This window comes from Tachyglossus aculeatus, chromosome 7 (genome assembly GCF_015852505.1).
Source record: "Tachyglossus aculeatus isolate mTacAcu1 chromosome 7, mTacAcu1.pri, whole genome shotgun sequence".
In the NCBI taxonomy this organism is placed as follows: Eukaryota; Metazoa; Chordata; class Mammalia; order Monotremata; family Tachyglossidae; genus Tachyglossus; species Tachyglossus aculeatus.
Window position 1 is genome coordinate 55,564,614 of NC_052072.1, and position 14,616 is coordinate 55,579,229.

Below are 14,616 nucleotides of genomic sequence, written 5' to 3' on the forward strand. Positions count from 1 at the left end.
CTGAAGTAGATACAAGGTAATCAGTTTGTCCCACGTGGGGCTCACAGTCTTAATTCCCATTTTACAGATTAGATAACTGAGGCCCAGAGAAGTTAAGTGGTTTGCCCAAGGTCACACAACTGACAAGAGGTGGAGCCAGGATTAGAACTCACATCCTCTGACTCCCAAGCCTGTGCTCTTTCCACTAAGCCACACTGCAGAAGGGACAGCAAGCCAGGGAAAATGATGCAAGCTAGAAGATAGAGGATGTGTTAGCTACCTTTGTATAGCATCTAGCATGAGGAATAGCTAGCAACCTACACTTTTGGGCAATGGGAACATTCTATAATGTGGCTTTGCAATATTATTATTATTATTAGTTGTATTTGTTAAGTACTTTCTAAGTGCCCAGCACTGTACTAAGCATTGGGATAGATACGAGATAATTAGGTCCCACATGGTACTGACTCATAGTCTAAGTAGGAGGGAGAACAGTCATTGAATATCTATTTTGCAGATGAGGGAAGTGAGACACAGAGAAGTTAAGGTCACCGGTCACAAGAACAAGTACATGGCAGGATTAGAATCCATGTCCTCCAACTCCAAGACCCAGGCTCTTTCCACTAGACCATGCTGAATAGTCTACAGACTTGTTTTATTGGACTCTCCCAAGAGCTTAGTAAAGTGTTCTGTGTGCAGCAATAGAGCAAGGGTTTGGGAGTCAGAAGGTCATGGATACTAATCCTGGCTCCACTACTTATCTGCTGTGTGACTTTGGGCAAGTCATTTCACTTCTCTGGGCCTCAGTTACCTCATCTGTAAAATGGGGATTGAGACTGTGAGCCCCACATAGGCCAGGGACTGGCCCAACTCAATTTGCTTGTATCCACCCCAGTGCTTAGTACAGTGCCTGGCACAGTGTAACTGCTAAAAAAAATCATTATTTTTTTTTAATTAGTTGATCGATTGATTTGTTTGTGTTCTTTAGTGATGAGTTGAAGTGTCCTTCCTGAACCAACAGGACTCGTAATTTCTGGATGAGTGGAGTGATGTTAAAGCAACACATACTTGTCCCTGGCCATCTCAATCCACCTCCCAGCTTCTGTGTCCCTTCCCTCTATCCTCAAATGCTATCTCCCTCCCAGACCCCAAAAGGGAAAATCCAGACCCTAGGTCTGCCTGCCCAGTCTTTAATTGCTGCACTGTTGCAAGTTGATGGGGATGCCCCCATATTTAAGGATGTGCTTAAGGAAGCAGCATGACACAGTGGAAAAAGCAGGGACACGGGAGTCGGAGGAGCTGGGTTCTAATCCCTGCTCTACTACTTGCGTGCTGTGTGACCTTGGGAAAGTCACCTATCTTCTCCATGCCTCAGTTACCTTATCTGTAAAATGAGGATTAAATGTCTGTTCTTCCTCCTACCTAGTTTGTGAGCTCCATATGGGATAGGGTATGTGTATCACCTGATTATCTTTTATCTATCTCAGTGCTTGGAACATAATGAGTGCTTAAGAAATACGTACAGTGCTCTGCACACAGTAAGTGCTCAATAAATATGATTGAATGAATAAAATACCATTACTATTATTCCTCAACAGGGCTTTACTGCCTTTTTTCAACTCAGGCTGCTGTGGTCACACTTCGGCTGTATCATCAGCATCATCAACATTTACTGAACACCTGTTGTGTGAAGAGAAGTTAGAGAACCAGCATGGCTCAATGGAAAGAGCACGGGCTTTGGAGTCAGAGGTCATGGGTTCAAATCCCAGCTCTGCCAATTGTCAGCTGTGTGACTTTGAGGCACAGAGAAGTTAAGTGACTTGCCCAGTTACCTCATCTGTAAAATGGGGATTAAGACTGTGAGCCCCCCGTGGGACAACCTGATCACCTTGCAACCTCCCCAGCGCTTAGAACAGTGCTTTGCACATACTAAGCACTTAATAAATGCCATCATTATCAGTGCTTAGAACAGTGCTTTGCACATAGTAAGCACTTAATAAATGCTATTATTATTATTATTATCATAGCCTCTTGAGGCTCTGAGGATGATCCCAGTCCTTGAAGAATTTACCATCTCCTGACACTACCATACAATAGCTTTTGGTATCTGTAATAATAATAATGATAATAACTGGCATTTGTTAAGTGATTACTATGTGCCAGACACTGTACTAAGCATTGGAGTGGATACAAGAAAATCGGGCTAGTAAATTCCCTGTCCCACCTGGGGCTCATGGTCTTAATCCCCATTACACAGCTGAGGTACAGAGAAGGTAAATTACTTGCCCAAGGTCATACAACAGAGCAAGGATTAGAACCTAGGTCCTTCTAACTGCCAGGCCCATGCTCTATCCACTAGACCATGCTTGTGTTACAAAGCTGTAGGTGATGGGGAATGAAGTCTTTTCTTCTCCATTATCTGTGCATTTTGATCTGCTGAGCAGTTGATATACACCCTACCTCCTCCCCATAGCACTTGTGTACATAGCAGTTGGAAAAATGAAGTCAGATTGGATTTAAGTTCTAAAATTGTCTCTTCAGAAACGTCTGAATTGGAGGTTTAATTGTTAATCGCTGAGCGAGTTCTCCTATCCCAGAGCTGCTGGCCCCAGGAGCCACAAGGGAGGGGAAGGAGGGGAAGGCGTCCTTCCTTAGAGAAGCAGCGTGGCTCAGTGGAAAGAGCCTGGGCTTTGGAGTCAGAGGTCATGGGTTCAAATCCTGGTCCTGCCAATTGTCAGCTGTGTGACTTTGGGCAAGTCATATAACTTCTCTGAGCCTCAGTTACCTCATCTGTAAAATGGGGATTAAGATTGTGAGCTCTATATGGGACAGCCTGATTACCTTGTATCCCCCCCAGCACTTAGAACAGTGCTTTGCACATAGTAAGCGCTTAATAAATGCCATCATTATTATTATTAAGGCCTGGCCACTTTGAAACTGCAGTTTGCCTTGCTGCCCTGCCCTGGGGGATGCAGGGGGCCGTCCGGGGAGGAAGGAGATGTGACTCTTCTAGACTGTGAGCCCATCTTCTAGACTGTGAGCCCACTGTTCGGTAGGGACCGTCTCTATATGTTGCCATCTTGGACTTCCCAAGTGCTTAGTACAGTGATCTGCACACAGTAAGCGCTCAATAAATCTGGGAGGGCAGCCGTGAGGAGCAGAAGCCTCAGCGTGGACAGAGGCCTCACTTGGTAGCCACGGTCCAGATTCTTTCCGGCCTAACCCGGATTTGGAGAAAGCGAATCAGACCCAACAGAATAGGAGTAACATTAGGCAAAACTAACCAAACCTGGCCATTCCCAGCACCCTAACTCATCCTTTTAGTTGCCAGATCCCATTTTCCTTTTTAAAACTGGGATTGGAAAAGCTTGACCAGCTCCGCGACCTGGGCCGAGGCCCTGGAAGGGAAGTTGGGAACAGGGGTGAGGGGGGCGAGGCCATCTTTCTAGACTGTGAGCCCACTTTTCGGTAGGGACCGTCTCTATATGTTGCCAACTTGTACTTCCCAAGCGCTTAGTACAGTGTTCTGCACACAGTAAGTGCTCAATAAATATGATTGAATGAATATCTGTAATTTATTCACTTATATTTATGCTGTATCCCCCTCTAGACTGCAATTTCATTGTGGACAGGGAGCATATCTACCAACTCTGTTGTACCATACCCTCACAAACGCTTAGTAGAGTGCACTGCACCCAGTAAGCACTCAGTAAATGCCACTGATGACTGATTTGAGCCCTGACCTTGCCCTGTGTGGGCTCAAACTCCCCTCAGGAACTGGCTCAGTTTTATTTAGAGCATCATGTTCTGAACAGAGTCCAGCCTTGAAGGGGTATCAGTGGACATTTAGCTATTTGCAGTGGCCACTTGGGTCATCAGTTTTAGGGTCGTGGCATTTGGGGGGACAAAAAAAACAATCACCCAAATAAGGAAATCTTACAACATAAACTGAACACCAGTGCCTGGAGAGGGCTTCACGGGTCTGCCAGTAGGAGGTGGAGGATCGTAAATGACTTAAGGTTCATACTTGGTATCAGGAATCTGTGTAGGGAACTTGTCTACCAACCCTGTTGTATTATACTCTCCCAAGTCCATAGTACACAGTAAGTGCTCATTAAATACCATTGATTGATTGGTCACTTGTTCTCCCCATATGACCCTTGAAACTGCTTTCAGACAACTACTGCTCCCTGTACCTACTCACTGGGCCTTATTCTCACCTTTCCTGCCACCAACCTCTTGCTCACACCCTTCCCACTGCCTGGACCTCCCTTCCCTTTCCCAGTCAGTGCTCTCCACGTCTTCATGGCCTGTCAGAAATCACATCTCCTCCAAGAGGCCTTCCTTATTAATCTCTCAACTCCCCATTTTATTTTCCCCTCTATTTCCACATCAGCACATGACACATTCCCTGTCCACAATAAGCTTAAAAAAACACTTATGTACCATCACTGTTCTAAGCACTGGGGTAGGTACAAGATAATAAAGTTAGACAAAGTCAGTGTCAAGTGGGGCTCACAATTTTTATCCCCATTTTACAGATAATTGAAACACAGAGAGTAAAGTGACTTGCCCAAGGTCACACAGCAGACAAGTGGTGGAGCTGAATTAGAACCCAGATCCTCTGACTCCCAGGTCAAGGTGATTTCCACTAGTCCACACTGCCTATCTTATTAACTGCCTGATCACCTCCCCCATCACTAACAAGCAAGGTTGTTGAAGAGCTCCAAGGCATGATCCAAGCAGCATGGCCAAGTGGAAAGAGCACAGACCTGGGCGTCAAAGGATGTGGCTTCTAATCCTGGCTCTGACATGTATGCTGTGTGATTTTGGGCAAGTCACTTAACTTCTCTATGCCTCAGTTACCTCATCTGTAAAATGGGTATTAAGACTGAGCCCCATGTGAGACAGGAGCTATGTCCAATCTGATTTCCTTGTATCTACCCAGTGCTTGGCACATAGTAAGCACTTAAATAGCACAGTTATTATCAGTTATGAAATACAGTGCCTTAAAACACCCTCCTTTGTTCTAGGTGCTGAAGGAGGATCCTAAGGGAAAGTGTTCAACCTTCTCCATTATTGCTGTCCTAAAGCTCCCCAGAAAGCAATGGCATTGAAGACATAGATCTTTACAGCTCAAATGCATTCCCACTTAAAGCACAGAAAAAGCCCTGGGATGGTAAGAGAACAATGGCTAAAAAAATGCTATCTAGATGGGCCAAGAAGACAATCTTTCATGGCTCTTTACCAGACCAGAAGTAACAGGCTAATGATTCATTCATTAGCATACCAATGTTTTAATGCCATAGAAATATTAGAAAAATGAGTCTCCATCTGGGTGAAACAACATGCAACCATGTGTAGAAGTGCAGTGCTCTTTCAATTTAAAGGGTGATACTGCATCAATTTTGGGGGGAGGAGCTGGGAAAATAGTGTCAGACAACGCAGACCAGATCGATCTGCAGTAGTCACAGCAGCTCTTACTACGATGTCTGAAATTAATTTGAATTATGCCATTAAGCAGATGTGCTCCATTGTGCATGGACAACTTTTTATTTCTTAAATGTCTAACCTGCTGCTGCATCAGATGGTCGCATATTAATTATACAGAGTTATCAACTGACATGACATAACAAGTCATGACACAGTCATACATCATGGAGTCTCACAATCATGCTTCCTGCCAAATTAGAGAAAAAGCATTCTTGTTATTATCTGAGCAGGCCCAAACTGGAGGCAGAATCTGGGGAATCTCTGAAACACCACAGGCACTGACATTTTATTCTCTTTGTGTGCTATTCTAGGTTCAAGTACCTCTTGAAAATAAATAACATTGCATGTAAGTTTCAAATTGGCTAACAAACTCACAGCCTTTAGCAACAGTGAGCACTCAACAGAGAATCGGCATTGCCTAGAGGCCTACTGTGTGGGCTTGGGAGTCAGAAGACGTGGGGTTCTAATCCCGGCTCTGACACTTGTCTGCTGCCTGACCTCGGGCAAGTCACTTAACTTCTCTGTGCCTCATTTACCTCATCTGTATAATGGGGATTATGACTGTGAGTCCCATGTGGAACAGGGACTGCGTCCAACCTTATTTACCTTGTATCTACTCCAGTGTTTAGAACACTGCTTGGCACATAGTAAGCACTGTAAACAGTGAACAGACATATTCCCTGCCCACCAGTAGTTTACAGTCTAGAGGACTAAATAACAGTCTAAAGATCTGAGATCTAATTCCGGCTTCGCCCCTGACCTGCTGGGTGACTTTGGGTAAGATATTTAGCTTCTTTGGGCCTCAATTCCTCATTTTAAAAATTGGGATAAGATTGTGAGCTATGTGAAGTACAGGGACTAAATTTAATCTCATAACTTTGGATCTGTCTTAGTGCTTAGCACACAGTGCATTCTTAATAAATGTCAATTGAATTAAATAAAAGGAGGGAGCTAAAATGGGGAAACAGTAAGAAGAATTATTTTAAAGAGAAGACACCATGAAGCAAACTGTCAACCAATGGAGTAAAGACAGTTGGGAGACAGCTGCCAGCAGAAATCAGAAATGTGGTGACTGCCAGAAATCCCAGGCTCAAAGATCGGAGAACCTTGATTATTATTAGAATCAGCATCACCTAATGAATAGGGCATGGGCCTGGGAGTCAGAAGATCATGGGTTATAATCCCAGCTCTGCCAATTGTCTGCTGTGGGATCTTGGGCAAGTCACTTCACTTCACTGTGACTTAGTTCCTTCATCTGCAAAATGAGGATTAATAATAATGATGGTATTTGTTAAGCACTTACTATGTGCAAAGCACTGTTCTGAGCACTGAGGGGGTTACAAGGTGATCAGGTTGTCCCATGGGGGGCTTACAGTTTTAATCCCCATTTTACAGATGAAGTAACTGAGGCAAAGAGAAGTTAAGTGACTTGCCCAAAGTCACATAGCTGACAGTTGGCGGAGCCAGGATTTGGACCAAGGACCTCTGACTCCAAAGCCTGTGCTCTTTCCACTGAGCCACGCTGCTTCTCCAATTAATACTGTAAGGTCCATGTGGGACAAGGACTGTGTCCAACCTGATAAGCACTTAGTACAGTGCTAAGTGCTTAGTACAGTGCTCTGCACACAGTAAGCACTCAATAAATACGATTGAATGAATTGGCTTGGATCTACCTCAGTGCTTTGTACATAGTAAGTGCATAACAAGTACCAGAAAAAAATAGAGAGCAACAAAAATGGCACAAGGCATTGTGGGTAACAAATGTAAAAAGTGGCAATCATTAACTGCACAAAATCCTCCCTCCTTTTTGTGTCGATTATGCATTTGGCTGTGAACCCCTTAAACACTTTAATACTCACCCCAGCCCCACAGTACATATGTACATAGTCTTATATTCTACTATTTTCCCTATCCTCAATTACAATGTCTGCCTCCCCCTGTAGATTATAAGTTCCTTGTGGATAGGACAGGTGTTTCCCAACTCTGTTGCAGCATATTTTTCGATGTACTTAGTACATTGGTCTGTACTTAGTAAGGACTCAATAAATACCATTTATTGGTTGACTGATTTGGCCTATCAGCCTTATTCACACCCTCAGACAAAGGTTCACCATCTCTAATAATTATAGTTGCTTTGTTAAGTGTTTACTAATGGCTTTGACTGTACAAAGTGCTGAAGTAGATTTAATATACCCAAGTCAGACACACTCCCTGTCCCATATGGGGCTCAGAGTCTAAGGTGGGAGCAAGAATAGGTATTTAATCCTCACTGTACAGATGAGGAAACTGAAGCCAAGAGAAGTTAAGTGACTTCTAGTCTGTAAGCACTGGGGTAGAAACAAGATAATCAAGTTGGACAACAGTCTGTGTCCCACACAGGGTTCACAGTCTTCATCCCCATTTTATAGATAAGGGAAGTGAGGCACAAAGAAGTTAAATGACTTGCCCCAGGTCACACAGCACTCAAGGGGCAGAGAAAGTATTAGAACCCAGATCCTCTGACACCGAGGCCTGTGTTCTTTCCACTAGGCTATGCTGCTTTCCTGGGTGGCCAAGCATCCCTTTAGAATATTTAAAATGTTGGGAAAGTTATGACTACTGCTGTAAACTTGATGTCATCCTCGACTTCGCTCTCTCGTTCACCCCTCACATCCAATCCGTCACCAAAACCTGCCGGTCTCACCTCCGCAACATCGCCCTTTCCTCTCCATCCAAACCGCTACCTTGCTGGTTCAATCTCTCATCGTATCCCAACTGGATTACTGCATTAGCCTCCTCTCTGATCTCCCATCCTCGTGTCTCTCCCCACTTCAGTCTATACTTCACGCTGCTGCCCGGATCATCTTTGTGCAGAAACGCTCTGGGCATGTTAGTCCCCTCCTCAAAAGTCTCCAGTGGCTACCAATCAATCTGCGCATCAGGCAGAAACTCCTCACCCTGGGCTTCAAGGCTCTCCATCACCTCGCCCCCTCCTATCTCACCTCCCTTCTCTCCTTCTACAGCCCACCCCGCACCCTCCGCTCCTCTGCCGCTAATCTCCTCACCGTACCTCGTTCTCGCCTGTCCTGCCATCAACCCCCGACCCACGTCATCCCCCGGGCCTGGAATGCCCTCCCTCTGCCCATCCGCCAAGCTAGCTCTCTTCCTCCCTTCAAAGCCCTACTGAGAGTTCACCTCCTCCAGGAGGCCTTCCCAGACTGAGCCCCTTCCTTCCTCTCCCCTTGTCCCCCCTCTATCCCCCATCTTACCTCCTTCCCTTCCCCAAAGCACCTGTATATATGTATATATGTTTGTACATATTTATTACTGTATTTATTTATTTATTTTACTTATACATATCTATTCTATTTATTTTTTGTTAGTATGTTTGGTTTTGTTCTCTGTCTCCCCCTTTTAGACTGTGAGCCCACTGTTGGGTAGGGACTGTCTCTATATGTTGCCAACTTATACTTCCCAAGCACTTAGTACAGTGCTCTGCACACAGTAAGCGCTCAATAAATACGATTGATTGATTGGATTGATACCTGTCCACATGTTTTGTTTTGTTGTCTGTCTCCCCCTTCTGAACTGTGAGCCTGTTGTTGGGTAGAGACCGTCTCTATATGTTGCCAGCTTGTACTTCCCAAGTGCTTAGTACAGTGCTCTGCACACAGTAAGAGCTCAATAAATATGATTGAATGAACAAATGACCAGGAGGGCCAAGCCTGGAGTCGCGAGAAGCCTGAGGAGACCAGGAGTTAATTATCATTATTATTTTCCTTTTTGTTGTATTTAGCCTCTGTTCATTTAACCTGAGATTTCTGATGGCATTACCTTGCAGAGACGGAATAACTGAGAGGAAAACAGGACTCGATTATTTGATTGCTATCCACATTAAGAAATAAATCAATAGTAGAACCAAATGTCTCTGATAAGAGATTTTGTTCTTCAAAAATTAAGAATGAGTAATCTATTGCTTCCTAGATAATATTTTAAAAGGACCTTGCAACCTCTGGCTAAAAAGACCCCCTAACCCCGTGCTTTTTCAGCTCTATTTTTCTGTTTCAAACTCTTTTCTGGCTGGCCTGAGAAGAACAGAAAATATAGCCCACTTAAGACACACATGTGCCAACTAAACACAGACAGAGTAAAAAACATTAGTGCTATGGTGTAATGAATAGAAATCAACCAGAAATATAACCCAGACAGTCTGCGGCTACATGTCATGCCATGATCATTGATGCTAAATTTATCTGTAGAGCTGTTGGTATTTTCACTGTGGGTTTACATCATCAAGTATAGAACTGAAAAAGGTCAGCCATTAGACTGAACTTTATTGTTGGAGCTGTCCAAATCATAATAATATAATGATACTACTACTAATAATAATAATAATGAAAACAATAATGATAGTATTTATTAAACACTTACTATGCCATGCTAAGGGCTGGGGGAGATTCAATCCACACAGCATCCTTTGTTTCTCCCCGCTCTGGAGATGTGCAAAGTGGACTGATATCCCTTTCCAATGCTTACAGCCTAGGACAAGTAATGACTTCTCTTGGACCAGTGGGGTCAGGCCTGGACTAGTAAGGAGCCTGAGGTGACTATTACTATGATTTTTCTTTATGCTGTATTTAACCTGTGATTTTTTTTCCCCTTTTGTGTGTCACTCCTCCTCCCTCTTAGCTCCTGGTGGGCACTTTTTTTTTTTTTTAAAGCTATCTGCTAAGTGTTTACTATGTGCCAGGCATTATACTCAGCGGTGGCTTAGATACAAGTTTGGATATAGCTCATGTCCCACACAGGGCTCACAGTCTTAATCTCCATTTTATAGATGAGGTTACAGAGGCTCAGAGAAATGAAGTGTCACACACAGCAGACAAGTGGCCAATCTGGGATTAGAACCCAGATCCTTCTGACTCCCAGGTCCTGCTCTATCCACTAGGCATCACTGCTTCTCCAAATATGCATATCCAGGCCTCTGTGCTCATCCCAGAATACAGGACAGCAATTCACATATTGAAAGACCTTTGTGGACATGGGGCTTTTTTTTTTTTTTTTTTTACAACTGAGGCTTTATACAGTAACAGCAGCTGGCAGAGATTAATGGGAACTTTTATTTCATTAAATAATTGATTAATTAATAATTAATTCTTAATTTTCTCATGCCCTTTTGCTGCTTCCTCCATCTACATTGTCGGTAGCATTATCCACTTTGCCCTAATACTAAAACAAAGAGAAGCCTGAGAGACAACAATAGTCTATAAACTCTTTATTGCTGCTTTTGCAAGTTGTCCTTTGCTCACTGGAGAGACAGTGTCAGGGTCTTTTCATTGATTCATTCAATCCTATTTATTGAGTGCTTACTGTGTGCAATGATCTATACTAAGCACTTGGGAGATTACAATATAACAATAAACAGATGCATTTTTCTAGAGTACCCTCCTAGGCCAAGTTTTGGCCGCTCCCAACAAGGGTGCTGATTGGATTCCAGTGTACCATATGGAATTCCATGCCATAGAGAGCAACTACTGAGATCCCAAAAGAAAAGGGTGAGGAGCAACTGGATTCAACAGAGATTTCAACCAGAAAACATTTTGCTCTGTCACTTTACTTGGCTCTCTTTTTTCACCCTTCCCTCAGCACAACAGTAGTTATGTAGGAATCTGTAATTTATTGATTTCTATTAATGTCAGTCTTCCCCTCTAGACTGTTGGGTCATTGTGCCCCGGGAACATATCTACCAACTCTGTTGTACTGTATTCTCCCAAGCACTTAGTACAGTGCTAAGTAAATGCTCAATAAACACGCTAGATTGATTGAGTAAAATAAGACCCTCTGGGCTCTCCAGAGGTTAGACCTTCAGGCATAAGGCTACCCAGAAGCACAATATTCTCTGAGACAGGGGAGCAGTTTAGAGGGTGCCAGGATGTATAATAATAATAATAATTGTGGTATTTGTTAAGCACTTACTCTGTGCCAGGCACTATTCTAAGCCCTGGGATGGATACAAGCAGATCAGGTTAGACACAGTCCCTGTCCCTCATGGGGCTCACAGTCTCAATCCCCATTTTACAGATGAGGTAACCAAAACACAGAGAAGTTAAGTGATGTACTCAAGATCACACAGCAGACAACTGGGGGAGCTGGGATTAGAACCCAAAACCTTCTGACTCCCAGAAGGATGTTCTACCTACTAGGGCCTTCCTGCTTCTTACTATGCCATGTTTCTGCTCCATGCTGTATCCTTCTCCATGCTGGGTCTGCTCATGGGAAAAGCAGAAGGAGGAGCAACATGTTTAGGGAAACTCTCTCTTGGAATCAACAGGCAAGAAGATGAATTGTTATATAGAGGAGCAAGAACAGAAGACCCAGAGCAGTTCTCTGGAGACCAGAAGAGAGCTAAACAAAAGCTGATCCTCAGGGCTCATCCAATTATCCCTTCAAAGCATTTTAATTCACCATCACTTTTGTTCTTTTACCATTCATCACCTAATTTATGAGTAATGCCTCTTTAAGGCAGGCATGGGAGTGCAAAAGTCACCATTTTAGGTTGAGAAGGTGCTACACTACTCCAGATGGTTTTATCAGATGACCTGAAGCAGAGGTTAGATTACAAAAAAGTGATCTTAATTAAAACAGCTCAGAACCAGCTTACACTCTGAACCTCCAGTTATATTCCCTAATCACACAGCTAGTGCATGCCACAAAATGATGAATGATTTTTATCAACATGTTAACGTTATGTGAAAAGACTGCTTCACGCCAGGACACTTTAGACTATGCCTGAGGACTGACTGCATATCCTGCAGGATCTCCAGGCGGCTCTTCGGTTTTTTAATCCATTTCCAATTATCCTTAAAAAATGGACTACTTCAGGCAGTACTCAGCTCATATCATTCTTTCATACTAATCTCCCTTATGTACTCGTGACTTGGTGATTTGTGCCCTTTGACCAGTAAGTGTTGCCACTCCCCAGAGCTGCCATCCGTGTTTTAAGGACAGATGGCAGCTCTACCTGCTCATGCCAGTTTGATCTTTTTTTAATCATATTAGCTAAGTGCTTACTAGGTGTCAGGCACTGTACTAAACTTTGGGGTAGATACAAGCTAATCAGGTTGTGCACAATTCCTGTAGCACATGGAGTTTACAGCCTTAATCCCCATTTTACATATGAGGTAACTAAGGCACAGAAAAGTGAGTGATTTTCCTGAGGTCACACAGCAGAAAAGTGCAGGAGCCGAGATGACAACCCAGGTCCTTCTTACTCTCAGGCTCATGCTCTGTCCATTAAGCCAGACTTAATAATAATATTACTAAGCATATATAAGGAAAAGCAGAAAATATTTTCTCTTGCTTTCTAAAAAAATTTCCATGAAGAGCTCATCTACCCTGCCTGTTGCCCCTGTTCCAATCAACCAGCCATATTTTTTGAGCACTTACTGTGTGTAGAGCACTGTACTAAACACTTAGGAGTGTACAATATAACAGAGTTGGTAGACAGATTCCCTGCCCACATCAAACTTACAGTCAAGAGGGGTTTATAGTCTAGAGGGAACTTACAGTCTGCCCCTGCTTCGCTAGCAGTGCTGAAACCGAGCCTCAGTACACTTGAGAAAAGGGACTAATTGCTTCGTAAAGTCACCTCTGAAATGGTCAAGCTTTGGGGAATTTGACAAACGTGAGGTTTTCTATTCATAGTTAAATTGCAAGCTCCTGCCAATCTCTGCTATACAATAACCTTACAATAAATAAGGTGAGTTCCTCAAGCCAGTTCCTTCTCAGGAATCTGCATTTCTGGCTCACCCTGAATTCAATTGGGGAATTTGGCCAAGAGGAAAAAAAAAGTGACCACTGAAGCCAAAATGTTAATATGGCCCATAATTGTTTTTATAACTTCTTTTTACACAGCTAATTGGCTTTAGGCTGAAACAGTGACATACAAGGTTACTCCACATGAGGCTAGGATTTGGAGAGGGTTCATAAATCCATTAAAGAATTTCTTAAAATATCTAAACCTTTCAAAAAATTAAATGTTAGACAACATGAGATCGTATTTAAACTGTAAAGCAGTCATGTGCTGAAGGTCTTTGAGCCTCATGGATTCTTTTATCTCCAAATATTTTACTATAGTTAAAAAGTTATATATACATCTTGAGTAAGGTTGCATATCCTGTGACCAGACCAGGGTTACATAGTAAGCCAAAAGCAGAGCAGAGGTGTAAGTCAGAGAATAATAATCATGGTATTTTTTAAGCACTTAGTCTGTGCCTGGTGTTGCAGAGGATACAAGTAGATCGGGTTAGGCACAGTCCTTGTCCCATGTGGGGCGCTCAGTTTCAATTCCCATTTTACAGATGAGGTACTTAAGGCACAGAGAAGCGAAGTGACATGCCCAAGGTCACACAGGAGACAAGTGGCTAAGCCTGGATTAGAAATCATGACCTTCTAACTCTCAGGCCGGTGCTCTAGCCACTACTCCATGCTGTTTCTCTGCTCTTGCTTTGTGTCTAGAGAAGAGGAGCCTTTCACCCACATACAAGTTTGAAAAGGTTTTGATGAAACTGAAGGAGAAGTCGAGATCACAGTTTCTCCCAGACCCTGGACCACCTCTGTTCAAATAGAACAATGGTTCTCAACAACCCTGACAGATTTCTGAAACTCCAGTGAACTTCAGCCAAAAATAATGGATTGAGCCTCTAGCAGGCCATCCACCGCACCCTTATTTCCTGAGAGTTTGGCAACTCCCAGCAGGAAGTCTGGATCATCCTTTTCTGACCCTTAACAGTGCTGAATTCTCCACAATTTGTTCCTACTGGGAGAGGCCCAGCCGGTTGTTGATGTCCAGTTTACAGAGTGCATGCGGGACATTCTGTTCTTTTTCATTTTTATTCAGATTAAATAAATTCCCACAGCTCACCTGTTCAGGGGTTACGAACCTCACATCATCATCACCCTCAGCTATGAGACTCGTTGAACTAAGGGAAGGGAGGAACCAAAATGTGCAGCTAAATGTTAAAAATCAAACAATTAGTGGTCAAAGGCCAACCTGTTCATTTCACTGACTTTACAAAAGTCAAACAGTCATCCACAACGTCAACCCACAGATGTGCCTTGTTAATGTTAGGCCTAGGGTTTAGATTCAGGGGAAGGTTGGAGTTA